This window comes from Medicago sativa, chromosome 6 (genome assembly GCF_051527215.1).
Source record: "Medicago sativa cultivar Bolivia chromosome 6, Bolivia_mono, whole genome shotgun sequence".
In the NCBI taxonomy this organism is placed as follows: Eukaryota; Viridiplantae; Streptophyta; class Magnoliopsida; order Fabales; family Fabaceae; genus Medicago; species Medicago sativa.
Window position 1 is genome coordinate 85599100 of NC_140754.1, and position 15476 is coordinate 85614575.

General features: G+C 33.0%; 2 long non-coding RNA genes and 1 pseudogene across 2 annotated transcripts; all 3 read left to right on the forward strand.

Annotated features, from left to right (window-relative positions):
• The first annotated feature begins 1550 nt into the window (after positions 1-1550).
• Positions 1551-2454, forward strand: LOC146917682 (RNA polymerase sigma factor sigA pseudogene; annotated as a pseudogene).
• A 522-nt stretch (positions 2455-2976) lies between these two features.
• LOC146917683 (uncharacterized) lies at positions 2977-3997 on the forward strand. The gene is made up of 3 exons (XR_015014197.1): positions 2977-3165; positions 3264-3646; positions 3774-3997. It is a non-coding gene; the product is annotated as an uncharacterized LOC146917683 (long non-coding RNA).
• Positions 3998-12100: 8103 nt separating this feature from the next.
• On the forward strand, positions 12101-14222 carry LOC146917684 (uncharacterized). The gene is made up of 3 exons (XR_015015809.1): positions 12101-12388; positions 12556-12626; positions 13957-14222. It is a non-coding gene; the product is annotated as an uncharacterized LOC146917684 (long non-coding RNA).
• Positions 14223-15476: the final 1254 nt, after the last annotated feature.

Sequence of the window (15476 nt, forward strand, 5' to 3'; positions counted from 1 at the left end):
CGTCTTTCCTTTTGTCAGAAAATTGAAAACGAAACCACCTTTCTTCTCCTAAATCGAAACCACCTTCTTCTCCCAAAACTAAAATCCAAACCACCTTCCTTGCATCGGTGAAAATTGAAGTCAGAAATCCAAACCCAAAACCAGCTTCGGTCAAAATCGAAGTCAGAAGTCACTCTCTCTCGAAATCGAAGTCGGAATCGAAGTCATTCCGTGGTCGTGAAAACTATGTCTCTTCATTCCTTTGGTAAAAACGTTTTCTCTCTTTCTTCTCTTCTTTTACAGTTCAATTCTCTCTTAATTTCGTTTTTGTTTTTATCTCTGTTTTTTATGCTTTGTTGCATGTTTCTGTTGTTGTTGATGATGATTTTGTTGTATAATGAATGATTTTGGGAGTGTGACTGTTTGGATGAAGCCAGAGGGTGTGATTTTGGGGAAATTTACTGTTAACCTAGGGGGCTTGTTTGGATAAAGCTTTATTTGATGCTTGTATAAATTGTTTTCAGCTTATTTCGATAAGCTCTTCATGATAAGCTTTTGAATCAAGTTCGAGTAATATCTTAATGTTAGAGATGATAAAATATGTTATTAACCCTTGGAATAATTATTATGTTCTCATATGAAGTGGTTCATGAGCTAAAGGGCCAATATGTAAATGAGAGAGACATGCTTTAGAAAATAATGAACACACACTCATAACTGTAAATCATTGTTTGAAAAATAATAATATAGTTATCTTTGTAGCCTTGAACTCCAACCCCAACAGTAATGATGAAAAAGCTATTATATATTATTGTTGATCACCCGTAGCTAAACACAACTTGCTTGATTTGACTGTTAGCTAATCTAACATACTTAATATGGGTTGTGGGTCAGTAGGTGTTGTTTTTTAGCGCCTGGGTTGTGGTTTGTTGAGGGCTGGGCAGTGGCAGCTTACGATGGGTTGGAGCTGGTTTTTTTGTTTCTGTTTTGGCGCGGTTCTGCTGTACTGTTGTGCTATTTTTTTTCTTGATATATTGGAGTTTAGCAGCTGCGTATCGGCAGCGTTTTTCTGCTGTTGCAGCAGCCGTTGTGTGGGTGTTTTTTTACCTTGTATGCTTTATCCGACTACCCGTTTAGCACGTCTTGTGCCGGGCGTGTTTCAATAATACATGCTGATTAAGAAAAACATTTTCACTGATATAGACTTAGCAAACTCTCTGCATTTCTGAACTTACATCGTTGATGGCTACTCCCTTGAAAAATAACATAGTAGTATAAGAAGTTTGTATTTTCATCAGGCTCAAAGGATTTAATTCAAAGTCAGACAGAGAACAATTTGATTTGAAGTACATGTTCCTTATCCTTTACTGTTGGTAACTTTTCACACACCACACAATCTTATTAACAGATACTAGTAATTATATATCAAAATAATGAAACTAGAATGATCAATTGTTCATATATCCTTATATGCAACTAGAGTCAAGTTTAAAAGTTAGGAAATGCAATTGTACATCACTGCTATCTCAAAAAAGGGAATATGAAGACTTTATAACATTTGTGATTAACTTATGGGAGTCATACTTGTTTATAGTACCCAATTGTTCCATTATTCAGATATTATAGAAAAGTTTTCTCATGCATGTGACTTTGGTTCCACACAGTATCAGCTTCCTCCTTCAAAATCTGTAATAGTTGCAAAGAAATCATCAAAACACACTCCAACTTTTCGACCATCTGAAAGGCATAATCAGTCTATCAAGGCACTTAAGGAACACGTTGTCGATAGTGCGCATGCTGATTCGGAACAATGGTTTCAGGGATACAATTCTAATGACTTTGAGGTTGAAAGCTCTAACATGGGTTATTCATTGGACGCACTTCTTTTGCTGAAGAAGTCAATGTTGGAAAAGCAATGGAGTCTTTCATTTGAAAGGAAAGCGTTGAGTGAGAATTCGAGGAGAGAAAAAATCCGGAGGAAGGTCTCAGTGACTTGTTCTGGAGTGTCTGCAAGGCAAAGAAGAATGACAACCAAGAGGAAGATCGCTGCTAGAAGTGGTTCTGCAGTGATGCAGCTGTGGTCTACAATCAGTCCCGTACTTATTGAAAACCGTTTGAAGGGATATGTGAAAGGTGTTGTGAGTGGCGAATTGCTCTCTCCTGCTGAAGTTGTAAAGCTATCTGAGAAAATTAATGCTGGCCTTTCTTTAGATGAGCATAAATCCAGGTAAATGTCTGCATTGTTGGTTTTCAAAATTGTGATTCATAAAAATGATGAATATGCTTCTTTTTTTCTAGTTTTCCTGTTAGTTCCATAATTGTGTAATTGTAGAAGTTAGTGAGTGCTTTTCTTATATACTTTTAAGAATGCATTAAGTTAAGCAATCTTTGGATTATTTGAAAAGAAATTTTGTTACTAAAGCATTACACGTGAATGATCAATCATGTCTATTAATCCTACAACTGAATGAGGAATTAGATTAATCATTATTATTATCATTATTACCATAAGTAAACAAGGGTTCTATCATTCTCGGCAAGAACAACTTTTCTTTGCAATTTCTTCGCCGAAAGTCAATGTTGAAGACATAGTTTTCTTTTTTAATTTATGGATAATATAGTGAACTGAACATTTTTGTAGGTGGAGCATGGGCAACTAATTTAAATTTATTTAACTGTGTTTAAATAATGAAATCAAATATTTACCTCACATTGGTTTTAGCCTTCGTTCCAACAATATATTGCTGGTGGTAGACGATGAAATAATTGCATTAGGATGTACTATGGGGAAAAAGTTACATAAATAATTAAGCATTTATTACACTTCATATAAAGTTCTACAAAATAATTGTCTTTTATAATGAAAAATCACATTCTCCATGTTACTTTATGTATCTTATATCGTTTGAGGGAATTCCGCCAGATAATTTTGTAAATTAACTTCTTTTCTTGTGGTTTTACATTGAAGAGAACAGTAGCTGAATCACACTATTTGAAAATCTTATTTCTTGAATTTCAAACTGAAGGAAAGATTAGGAAGTGAACCTTCCGATGATCAAGTTGCAACTTCGTTGAAGATTTCTCGAGCTGAACTGCGAGCTAAAATAATAGAGTGCTATTTAGCAAGAGAAAAGTTAACTATGATAATATGATAATATGGGTGCTGAAATGGGTGACCTTGTTCAGGTGATTATAAAGATATCCTTGTTTTAACTTCATATCTTCTTAGCTTTGTTTCTTCCTCTGTTGACAAACACTCTGCACTCACCTTGCCTTTTCTATAGGGTGGCTTGATTGGACTACTTCGTGGGATTGAGAAGTTTGATTCTTCAAAAGGGTTCAAAATTTCAACTTATGTTTATTGGTGGATACGACAGGTGAGGTTTACAGTTCCATTAGAATTTCCCAAACTTGGTGGATACGACATGTGCGATTTATGAAAGAGATAATATTGGAAAATTAAGATATGATCCCCGAAAATGTATGTATGTGATTTTTAACATAATATTAATTTGTAATTATATATATAGGCATTCATTTTCTAACTCAATTTTTTTGCTACTTTTATATTTAAAGTACTTTGAAGATAACAAATGTAAAACCTATTCTAAAAGTAAGCTAGTTGAGGTCAAGGAGGATTGGGCAACCTTTATGGTCGAGTATATTAGTGAGTTTCGTTTTCTTTTTCAACAATTTTCATTTGTGTTTTTTAATTTTGAGTTATTTTAAACCGCAATTGGTTGTGTTGGAAATTCTATGTTAATTAATTTTTCGTTTCATATTATACAACACAGGAGAAAATAATGTTGCTGGTAGATTTATCAACTAGACGTCAGATAGCTTGTCACGAGTCCTCTTAAATTTAGGTGTTTTTTTTGCTGGTAATTGTGGCTGATTTTAGGTGCTTCTTTTTCTTTTTTTTGTAAGTGTGGATTGATTAATAATATGACATTTGTAATTAAGTTTATGATCAATTTGTAATGAGATTGTCATGAATGCAATTTGCGATATTCATATTTCAGTATATGTAGATTTAATTATAGCGGTTTTGGTTGTAGATTTTAAAAAAAAAATTGTAACTTTTATTAGCGCTTTCAGTGAAACGCTAAGAAACCCTTGTTTGTGTAGAAAGGCTTCAATAGCGCTTTTCAAAAAGTGCTAAGAAACAACTGTTAGAAAACGACTTTAATAGCACCAGTATAAGGCTATATTAGCGCTTTTCTGAAAGTGCTATCGAAGCATTACTATTTAATAGCGTTTTGAAAACGCTATTATAGAGTTCTGACCTTTAATAGCGGGGGCTTTCTTAGCGCTTCAAAAGCGCTATTAAACGCTAAAATGAATGCTATTAAAGGGGGTATTTTGTAGTAGTGTTTGCTTATATTAGTGACCGGAGGGTGTATATACTAACAATGCTTATTTTAATTTTAACAACCTATTTCATTTATAAATTTTTTATCTTTTTTGTCATTTTATTATGCATTAGTTAGTATTGTCGTGCTTTTTTTACACTTTTTTTAAACAATAATGCTTTTGTTTACATTTTAAGCATATTTTAAATTTAATGCATTTGTTTACTGCATATAATGTAATGAGTATTTTTAACACAATTTATTATTTTAATGCATTGGTTTGTATTTAAATGTATTTGTTTACACTATAACGAGTTTTTTGTTGATACAATTTTTTTTTTTTTTTTTTTATGAATACGTAGATATGGTTAACCTTGATGTTGTTCCAAAGCCGGATCCTGAAGTCTATTTTGTTGATGTTACGAAATATTTTGTTACGAAAGAGAAACAGAAGTATGAAAATAGAAATGTGATGATCAACTAGGCCCGTTGTCAAGCAATAGAGAGACTGGATTTACGCTTATAATAGATAAATCATATAGTGGTTCTGCTGTAGAAAACCGAAGTTTGTTTTAGCTTGTAAAAGAAGTGGCGAGTATAAAGGAACAAAGAAGTCTAAAGGAGAGGACACTTTATCCCTTTAAATAAAGAATAGTGGGGGCACCAGCACGACATTAGTGGGGGCAAATTAAATTCCCTTTTAAAAATTAAGAACTAGTAGAGGCACTAAATCTGATCACATTCAAGTAATCAGAAATAGTTAAGAAAACATCGTACGAGATGTTATAGAACCTCGAGGAGGTAAGATAGCTAGAATTGCTATAGAGTATGAACTTGGTTTATACATTGGAAGACGATTCATTAAGCCTTAAAAAAGCTACATCCTCATTGGATGCTGAATTTTGACAAGAAGCAATAAACGATGAAATGGATTTTCTAGAGTCTAACAGAACATGATACTTAGTTGACTTGACTCATGGTTGCAAAACCAATCAGTTGCATTTGGATTTTGGGAAAAAGGAACTAAAACCTGATGGTACAGTTGATGAATACAAGACTCTCCTTGTAGTCAAAGGTTTTATAAAAAGAGAAAAATATGGACTTCTTCGATACTCATTCACCAGTCACTAGAATCATATTTATAAGAGTACTAGTCCCTTTAGCCGCCGTTCATAACTCGATAGTACTCCAATTGGATGTGAAAGTTTCATTTTTTATGGTGAGCTAGAAGAAGAAATCTATATGGAACAACCTGAAAAATTTATCGATTCATGAACAAGAAAACAAGGTATGTAAGTTAGATATTTCTTTGTGAGGTCTAAAATAAACTCTTAAGGAATGACATGAAAAATTAGACATTCTAATGATATCGAATGAGTATAAAGTGAATGAAAGTGACAAATAATATTTGCACGATCATATGTCTCTATGAAGACGACTTGCTCATATTTGATTTAAAGATTCATGTTATGAATTATGTGAAATCATTGTTTATCAAACAACATTGAGAAGGAAGACCTAGACAAAGTTGAAGTAATTCTTGGTTTCAAGATTACAAGATCAAAAAGAGAACTTTTTTGATGAAACTCACAAAGTTGAGAAGATCTTAAGGAAATGTTATTATTTGAGCGAATACTTGCAAGCATATATTATGATCCAAGTGTAAGAACACTTCAGATGGAGTTAAACAAAAAGAATATGCGAGCATCATTGGAAATCCTTAGGTAAGCCACTGAATGTATTAGAATCGACATTGCTAATGTCATGAAACTCTTGTGCAAGTTTACTAGTATACGGATGAGAAGCATAGCCATGCTATTGAAAGAGTCATGAGGTGCCTTAAGAGAACTATGACTCTAGGATTACATTATTAGGAGTAACCTATTGTACTTGAATGGTACAAAATACAAAATAGAACATCCTTCAGATGAGTCTTAAAGCGACCAGTGACTGCACATTGAGCATTTGTTTGTTGAAACAAATGATACTGACTCAGTCCACTATGGAATGTATCTGGGATGAGAACACTAGAGAAAACTAGTGAAGAAGCAAGTTGATATGATACTTGTTAGCTGAGAACCCTTGGTGGGTGAAACCGTTGTCCGAAGTGTTCATTTATTGTGATAGTCTGCAGCTATTACAAAATTGAGAATCGTTACCACAATGGTGAGAGACGATAATTAAGGCACGAAAACAGAATAATTAGAGAGCTCTAAAAGGAACGGTTAAAGTATATCGTGCACGTTCTAATGAAGAATTAGTTAATCCTTTTATGAAAGGAATTACCAGAAAGAAAGTCCTAAACACACCCAATAGGATGAGACTAATGCCCAAAGGTCACAAGTGATGGTAACCCGACCTAGATGACGGGAGATCCCAAGAAATAGGTTCAGCGGATAATAACAAGTCACAAGTGATAGAACATGCTTTGACAAAAGTAAGAAAGCATGATTCCTGCATTGATAGAAGGATGAGATAATAGAAACTCTTAATGAGATATATACTCTATGTTGAGTGGAGTACATAGGCTACAGGAATACTCTTGATAGACTCACCTATACAAATGTGGAATTAAGGCAAGTTCCTATGGTATTCGGGACAGAATACCTAGAGCGTTCATTAAAACTGGGATAAACGTGCAGGGCCATAAAGGCACAGGCTTTTAGAAAACACGTTAGGAAAAGGTTTGTGTGCGGGTTCTATGTCTGAAATAGAGTTCAATGTTGTAAGCAACTCTTGTTAAATCAGAATACTATCCACTACGCAAAGGTTCAAGTTGTAGGCGACATTTTTGTTTATTAGCAACCTTATAGAAACGTTTTGACGTTATTATTGAAACCATTTTTTAAATTCAAGTGGGGGGGGGGGGGGGGGGGGTTGTTGGAACATTGATTGATGTGATGTTGGATGAAAAATTGGAAGATTAAACACCAAGTAATTATACTTTGATATAATATTGTGTGAATTGAAAAAATAGAGTCTGGAGTCCCACATAAAATAGAACACACATATCAGTAGTGTTTAAATTGCGGTATTTAATTTTAAATACTTGATACTGATAAAAATGATAGTAATTATTATTTTTATTCGAGAATATCACTTCCCATAAATAGTTTGTTTCCTCCACTCTTGTGGATTTGTTTCTTTTGATCCTATCCACAGGTGTTGTTGACCTGATTAATGGATGAACTCCATTTTAATCTTATCTATTAGAGTAACTTTTGATCCTAGATACAGAATCTCTATATAAATAGAGGACTCCACTCAGTTCAAAAATCACACCAAAGAGTTTCATTGAGTTGTCGGGAACTCTCTCTCTCTTCTCCCTTTCTTGACGAGTCTTTCTTTTCTTCATCTCATTTTTTCTGTCCCTTCGGAATTAAGAGTGTTCTTAAGACCACAGTCACTTTTTCGATTTAATAATTAAGAATGGTCTTAAAAACATATTTGGAATAACAATGTCGCGTTGGAATTAAGAATGATCTTAACGGTATATAAAAATTATTTCAATATTTTTCTATTTGAGGAGAAATGGTGGTATCACCATATTTGAGTGGTCGTAGTGCCATATTGATGTTTTGGAATTAAAGTTAGAATGGTGGTAACACCATATTTGAGTGGTCTCAGCACCATAACAGAGTGGTAACAATACCATATTAAAGTGGTTTCAGCATTAAAGAGTGGTCTTAGTACCATATTTGAGGGTGGAAATCTCGAACGGTTTTCTACAGTGCATTAGTTAACCGCACAGTTGTAGTTGTGCTTGTTTTATCCTGGAGGCGGTGTCGTTGATAGTGTGCCTTGTACAATTTTGGGCAGTGCCACGAAACGTCTTAAAGAGAGCGACCTGGTCGTGACTCAACCCAGTAACAACTTCGGTAGATAATAGAATTTGGAAATCCAAATACAAAAGTTTGGAAATCCAAAAACAACAATTTTAAGACGTTTTGATCTGCTATGTCTACCGAAGAAGTTACTTATTACGGTTCAATTGTCCCTAAATACATTAAGGATAAATCAAGCTATAAGTATACATATTTCGACTGAAACAATGAAGTGTTTGTTGTTATAACAACAACACTAAGAAATTCACATATCGCTTTTAATGGTAAAGCGTGAAGTTAATTGTGGATAGAAAATTGTCTCTCAGCACATCACATAGTTCGGTAATAATTATGATAGTTAAATCTTCTTTGTTTGATAGAAGAAAATAACAAAACTAATTAAACATAGTCGGTGCTTTAGCTGCGGTTTTTTTCTGTGTAAAACGGGTGTCTCCGTGCACAACTTTGAAGACTAATCCCTCGAACATTGTGGGACTCAAATGAACTGCAAAATATCCCTAAGAGTTTTAATGCTACTGCATGCTCGAAGCTAGATCCAAACCCAAAACTTTGGTTAAGCTGGAAGAGACCTGTGTCATCTCATATAAGCGCTCTTGGGTGTACGTTAATAGTGGTTTGTCACACAGACACCAACATGCGTATCTTTTTATTTTTTTGTGGTGAAATATATAAAATTTAGCATGCATATCTTCAATCGTATTTTGGTGTGTGTGATTGCTTAAAACACTTATTTTTAAGGTATCAACGTTAACTTTTTAAATGACAATTGTACGTATGAACATAACTTAGTTGACATGAACAATGTTTTGTTATATACTAATACAGAAACAACGCTTGTTGTTTCTCTTAAATTCTAAGCCTAAAATTCTAAGTTCACATATTGCGTAAGCTTTTATAATAGACACGCAAAAAATATTAGGGTCTTTTTTATCCTAGAACTAAAACCAGGTCGTCATTTGACCAATATATAGTTATTAATTTTATAATTTCTTTAAATAATATTTTTAAGATACTTGTTAGCATGATCCCTGAATCTTAATCTTACGGGTTGGTGCTGTAGAGTTGTTGAGACTCAAAATTCTAAAGGAATATATAAACCACAAAACAAATCAACATAGTCCACCATTAGTCCATTATTAATATGATATGATGGTCCTTTTATATTGATATTTTTTTACACATATTTGAATTATGATTTTTTCCTGACTAAGTCTTTTTATTATGATTTAAACGCGTAGTGGAGGGACCTAAAGTTTTTCTTTTAAAGGAAGGGAGGGACCTAAAGTTGGATTACTAAAGTAGATCTATTATTGCCTTTATCATATACCATAAATAAATAATACAAAAGCTAATGATTTTGTTGTTACATATCAAAATAATGGAACAATGTTGAGGCAAAACAATAGGAGAAGAGATTAAACATAGCCGAAAGACATATTTAGAAGCTAATTAAAATAAAGGAACATTATGGAGGTTTGACAAAATAAATGAAATCTTTTAAACAATCAAAATAATACTTAGTTGCTTTCATTTGAGAATAGACCCAATTCTTTATGTACATGGAAAACCATATAGAGATGTGAGATTTGAAATTCCCCATTGACGATATGAATAAATAAATATACGTCCAATCAAATTACACTTTTTTTATTTAGTGATTTCTTCTTGTTATGAATAATAAACTTAGTGAATGTTAGATCTTTAATCTTCTTCTTTCCTATAACCTTCATTAATGAATCAGTAGTCCTTAATTATTTTGATCATTCATTTGCTTATTTGTATTCTATAAATAAGACTCATATTTTAACAGATTCTCTTGTTATGTCGTCCATGAGAAAAAAAATAAAATAGGAGAGAAATCATCGTTTCCTTTGTTTGAACGATTAAATAGGATAAGCTAAAAAAACATTCATTATTAAAAACATCCATCAGAATAAACGAAACGTCTTAGCTTTCAATCATATGCAATAAAAAAATAATAGAAATGCGATCAACACACTCCTAGCTTTCTAACATTATCACACTATCTTTATCATATGGTGAAATTAATATGGGTTCCTAACTTTAGAGATGAGTAGCTAGTACATAAAAAGATGTAGCTCACATGAAGATCAACTGCTTAGAGCTAAGAGATAGAAGTTTGAAGTCTTAGGTTGAAACCCGAACAAAATAACAAATATTAATCTAAAAAGATAACTACTAACATTTGCTATTAAAAAAAATGATTGCGTGATTTGAACAATAAAATTTAAAAAACTTTTAAATTGGTTAACACAGTTCAAATACATGGTTAATTAATCACATTTAATGGATGATTAATTGATATACTACATGTTGAAACTTATTAACCATCAACAAATTTTACTAACTATAAATTTAAATGTGGTAAACAATAATTACATATGTCAAATCTACATGCAAGTGAACACCTGAAAGTGATATATTATATGTTGGAGACTAATGTTGGACTAACTCTAAGTTTTTCTTGGTTTCTTGAAAACTCAATGAAATGGGACATTGGAAGATTTTGCTCAAAGTGCAAACCAAGTATGAAATTAGTATCAATGGTTCAAAGGGCAATAGCCTGAGATAATTGAACGAAAATGCTTATTTTTAACCTAAACATTTATAGGAACAAAACAATGGGGTTAACATGGACATCGAATTAAAATGAGGTGCATTCATGTTTTTAATAAAAATATGATAAGACTAAATTCTGTAAACAAAGTAACCTTGTAAGGAAGGCTCGTGCATGAATTGTTTAGCAGTGGAAGTTGGACTATGGTTCAAACCAATTATTTTAGTTGGATTGATGTTTACGGTAATGAAGTGCTAAATTTTGAATAAAATACCTCAATGGTGTAACCTCAACCGTGAATGAAACGCTGTCACATGAGTTAACCACTTAATCATGAAAAATGGCTAAGCATTTTTCAAATTGAATTACCAACTCATGTTGAACTTTATATTGGTGTTTTCTTTAAACGACCATCCAACCTGTGATATTTTCAAATTTTCATGAGAGTCAACATAAGCATTTTGACATCTTTGAGCTATTCCTGTTGCTTTGTTTCCCATGGAAGTCACTACTAAGTTTCCGAGAGTGATGAGTCCTTTCTCTGAAATTTCTATCACCAAGGACAATTCCAAGAGGATTTACCGCATTAGAAACCAATGCCCTGCATTCTCTAAACATTTCATCTATAGGACTTGCATGTTGCAACACATTATTTTTGTTATCAAAATTTGAGCATGAGTTTATAATGTCTAAGAAATGAGATGTTTTTTGCCATTCAACCATATCGATTCTTAATTTTAATGAGACAATATGCCAAAGAACAAAACATATTATTAAGCACATACTATGTGCTTGAGAAACATGTGTTGATAGTAGAGATCAAAGTTAAAGATGCAGAATGATAGAAAACACGAATAGAAAGAAGCATTGCATCAATGAGGAAGAGTGCATATTGTATAGTGAAATAAAAGGTGAATGTTATGCTGCCATTATCGGAGCTGTCATTGAAACGAAAATGATCCTGCAAAAAAGATCATTGTTGGATTTGCTAGAGACTGCAGTGGAGGCACAAGACATTGTGTGATCGAGCATTGATTGTGGAAAAATCGCACTCAGAGGGAGAAGGATAAAAGAATCATATGAAGATGACCTACAATAAAAATGGATGAGCCTATATATCCAATGGATGGGAAATGTTGTGTGTACGGCACACAACCTAAAATGGATGAGCCTATAGATCCAATAATCATGATTTCTTACTACCAAGTGGTGTCCAAAGTAGTGGACAAATATATAACACACCGTTCCATTATTTTATTAGGGAAAATAAAATAAAATAAAATAAATAAATAAGTAATAATAATATAATATAATATATTATATATATGGAACATACTAGATACACAACAAACACACTCACTCACATAAGAAAGAAAGAAAAAATACACTTTCCCTCGTTCTTACTCCCTCCCGTAACTCTCTCTGTTCCCACCTTTCCTTTTCATTTTCTCTTCTTCCTTTTACAAACCGCCAATTCCATCACCAAATCAAACCCCATGAGAAAAATTACACATATAATCAAAGCTATTTCATGGCACAAACAATTTTGGGTAAAGTTTTGGAGTTGGAGTTAGTGCTCCAAAGAAGGAGAAGAATACCCATCTCATAAAACTTGTCTATTGAGACTCTTTGAGGTATATTTATCAACTTACAATTCAATTAGTGCTAATTTAGGCATGATTAGTTTGTTTAAAAATTATTTAGAGTTAAGAATATATACTATGGGGATTTTATGGTTAACTATAATTAGTGAAGTAATAGAATGAGTTCTAATTCATAAGAAAATATTATTGATGCTCAGATATGACGCAGACGCTTCAGATGCTTCTTCAGGAGTGGTTAGAGAGCAAACTTAGTTGATTCATCATAACTGTGAGTTGATAACGATCATTATCACTTATTTTAATTATTGTTATAAATTTTAATTATTGTTATTATCGATATTTGTTGATTTTATATGTTAAAGTATTTATCAAATTCGGGAACACACCCTTTGAACATTTTTCTTCTCATTGATACTTATGTTAAAAGTCATCGATATTATTATGGTCTCTATTTGGATTTATCTATCACTTATTGTGCAAAGGATTTGAAATTGAGATTTGGTTGCATATAATATGACATGAGTTTTGAGATATGGGAAAATACGGTTTTGAGATATATGTGTTCTTGGGAATTTTTGATATTAATTTGTAAGCGATTTGGATTTTGAATTGGATTTGAATTTGGATTTACTTATGTTTATAAGTAGTAGATTTTCGATTGAATTTTGATATACCTATTTTTGAAATAAGTTACGCTATGTTGTGAAATATGGTTTTGGCATTGTGTTTTAAGAACGGTGTTTTGAAAATTACGGTTATAATGACGACGACCTAGGTGCACCTAGTATGTGATTTCAATTAGGTAGAGTTACCACGTTAGATGGAGCCGCCCCTATGGATAGGCCGCCATTAGGAGGAGAGGGCTATCAACGAGAGGTAAACTACCTAATTGAAAATGTTTTACACTTGTTTTGAATCGAGAGAAAAGAGCTATCCGTTAGATGGAGCCGCCCCTATGGAAAGGCCACCATTAGGAGGAGAGGGCTATCAACGAGATGGAGCTAGTTCTCGATTCACTCATTTTGATTATTTTCATTAAACGGAGTTTTCTATATTTTTGCACTTTGTTTTGAGTCGAGAGAAAAGAGCTATCCGTTAGATGGAGCCGCCCCTATGGAAAGGCCACCATAAGGAGGAGAGGGCTATCAACGAGATGGAGCTAGTTCTCGATTCACCCATTTTGTTTATTTTCACTAAATGGAGTTTTCCATATTTTCTTTAAATACTTTTATCAAGATTTTCGACAATATATTTTTAAAGGTTTTTATTATGATTTTCGGCAATATATTTTTAAAGGCTTTTATTTTAATTTTCGGCAATTTATTTTAAAGGCTTGTAATGTTATCTTCACGTCTTTACGATGTTGGACTTTTCGTTGAAGTATACCTATTTGATTGGAAGTATATACAATGTGTGGATTTTCATGCGTATAAAGGTTTGCGGATTATTAGGATTTTAGACGGTTACTATTTTTGTAATTGACAATAGATTTGATAAAGTAAATAATCGTGCTCTTGTGTGTTTCCCTTCTAGTTGGTGATGGTTGTTATCTCTCACTAAGTCCTTGTGACTTACCCCTTTTTCTTATATTTTTACAGATTCAAAGTCAATTGCGTAGAAAGCTTCTAGCAGGGTTAAAGATCTATCAGTGTCAATCTTTTGGTAGGTTTCCTATATATATAAATTGAATGATCAATGTATCTGCAGCTATTGGTTGTTTACAAATGTTTTGTTTTGAGTTGTGCAAACATTTAGTTATGTCGCTTTGAGATTCTAATGGTAACACAAGTATGAGAAAAAAATATGCTATTTGAGATACTGGATAATGAAACAGGTTTTTAAAACAGGATTCATATCTTGGAAAGTATTCAAAATACAGATGATACTCTGTCGAAATTTCACTGGATATTATTTTAAGTGAAAGTAAATTTGAAAATTATTTAAATTAGAGTTTGTCAAGTGTTGTTGTTAGGCTTGCCGAACTAGGATATTCTAGTTCGTGCGCCGGTCACGATTGTGAATTTTGGGTCGTGACAAAGTTGGTATCAGAGCCCGGTTGTTGGTCCTAATAGCTGCAAACATAGAATGAAAATGGATTTTTGCTAGTAAATTGTGAACCGCGGCACCATTTACTTGCAAAAATCTGTTTGCATTCTATGGTAGTGTCATTTGTTGTCCGATCTTATTATTTCTTTTGGTCTTTCAATTGTCTCACTTTTGTTTGTCGTCTCGTCCTATTTTTGATCAATTTTTTCTTTCATTCGGTGAGGGTGTCACCCAATTCTATGATCACCACTAGAAGGGAAGATAATTCCTTATGGGTTTACTGCCCAACCTTAAGATCCTAGTCAAAGAGGTTGTGGTTTCTTATGGTGTTCATGTTGACAAACGTAGTTTGATTGTAAGAGTAGTTAGTGTGGAGGTTCATAGAGGGAGGCGAATTTTGCTATTGGTTTTCCAACAATTATTTTTTTGGGCTGTTTTTGGGAAGCAACACGATAATCTAAGACAAACAAATCTTGGCGGTCAACAAAGAGTTAGTTAGTGTGAGCGATAGACGACAAATTCATCTAGAAGAGATTATGAATCCTAGACATACTCCAAACAAGACTATACGAAAGACCTTTCTAGGAGTGTCATGTCTCTTTCAAAGTCTCAGTTACTTCCCTATCTCAGTGAGTGACGAGTAATTATCTTTTCTTGTGTCAAATGACAATTGAAGTACGAGGAATATGTTGGAAAATCCTTTTAGTTTGTTCTGAATAGTCCTTAATCAATATAACTTTGATCTTAAGAATGCCAATAATGTCATAAGTTTGACAGTTCAAGGATTTATAGATTTGAAATTATTGATGCATAAGCAATGAGAATTCTTTTGTATTAGAAAACGCAATAACCAATGTGATAGTAGAGGTGTTTTTGGCAGTGTTGGGTTTCTGAGGTAATTTTAATTGAAAGTTATTTTGTTTAAGTTATGATTTGAGAGTTTTGGAATTTGTTAAAATTGTTGAGTAAATAAAGAGAGCCTATATGGAGCAGATCTTGATTCAGTTAAGTTGTGCGGAAGTTCGGAGATTAAAGAAAAAGAGTTAGTTGATATTTGATATTTTCATATGGC